The sequence below is a fragment of the Otolemur garnettii genome, unplaced genomic scaffold (genome assembly GCF_000181295.1).
Source record: "Otolemur garnettii isolate 467f Iridium unplaced genomic scaffold, OtoGar3 scaffold00041, whole genome shotgun sequence".
In the NCBI taxonomy this organism is placed as follows: Eukaryota; Metazoa; Chordata; class Mammalia; order Primates; family Galagidae; genus Otolemur; species Otolemur garnettii.
In genome coordinates this window covers 132,451-133,608 of record NW_003852436.1, presented here as the reverse complement: position 1 = coordinate 133,608, position 1,158 = coordinate 132,451, and positions in this window count along the sequence as shown.

Below are 1,158 nucleotides of genomic sequence, written 5' to 3'. Positions count from 1 at the left end.
GCTTGAGGCTCTGTCTCAAAAAAAAAAAAGAGAGATTCTCTTCCTTCAGCCTCCCAAGTAGCAGAGACTACAGGTACCTGCCACAACACTGGCTATTTTTTTTTTTTTCATTGCAGTTGTCATAGTTTGTTTAGCAGGCCCAGGCTGGGCTTGAACCTGCCAGCCCTGTTGTATGTAGCTGGCACCCTACTCACTGAGCTATGGGCACCAACCCAACTTCTATTTTTCTTAGCAATTTATTGTTTTAATAAATCACATCGGATCTATAGAATGTTTTACAGTTTGTATTTTGCTTATTGCAACCATGTATATTTTTGTTTTGTGTTAACACATTCCTCTCCCCTGCACTGCCTGTAAGTTGGTATTTAGATCTAGAATTTCAAGCAAGGATTTATTGTTTTGGCAGGAACTCTTTACAGGTCATGTTCATACATCTGTCAGGTAATGTACAATATCTGCTGTCTTTTTTTTTTTTTTTGAGACATTCTCACTATGTCACACTAAGTAGAGTGCTGTGGTGTCACAGCTCAAAGCAACCTCCAACTCTTGGTCTACAGCCTCTCTTGCCTCTGCCTCCCAAGTAGCTGGAACTACAGGCGCCTGCCACAACACCTGGCTATTTTTTGTTGTTGTTGTTCTCATTGTTGTTTTTAGCAAGCCCCAGCTGGGTTCGAACCCACCAGTCCCAGTGTATGTGGCTGGTGCCCTAACCACTGAACTACGAGCACCAAGCCAATATCTTCTGTGTTGATGATGTTAGAAGCCATTGAACCATTCTTTTTTTTTTTTTTTAAGAAGAGTCTCACCCCTCGGTAGAGTGCCGTGGCATCACATGGCTCACAGCAACCTCAAACTCTTGGGCTCAAGTGATTCTCTTGCCTCAGTCTCCCAAGTAGCTGGGACTATAGGTACTTGCCACAATGCCAGGCTATTTTTAGAGATGAGGTCTTGCCTTGTCTCAGGCTGATCTTGAACCTGTGAGCTCAGGCAATCCACTCGGCTTAGCCTTGCAGAGTGCTAGGATTACAAGCATGAGCCACTGTGTCTAGCTGAATCATTACTTCATTAGGGGTTGTAAAATGGCAATGTTGTAATTTTACTATTGTTTATTTATTAGCTGGACTACCTCTATAAAGGGGAATTTCTTTTTTTTTTTTT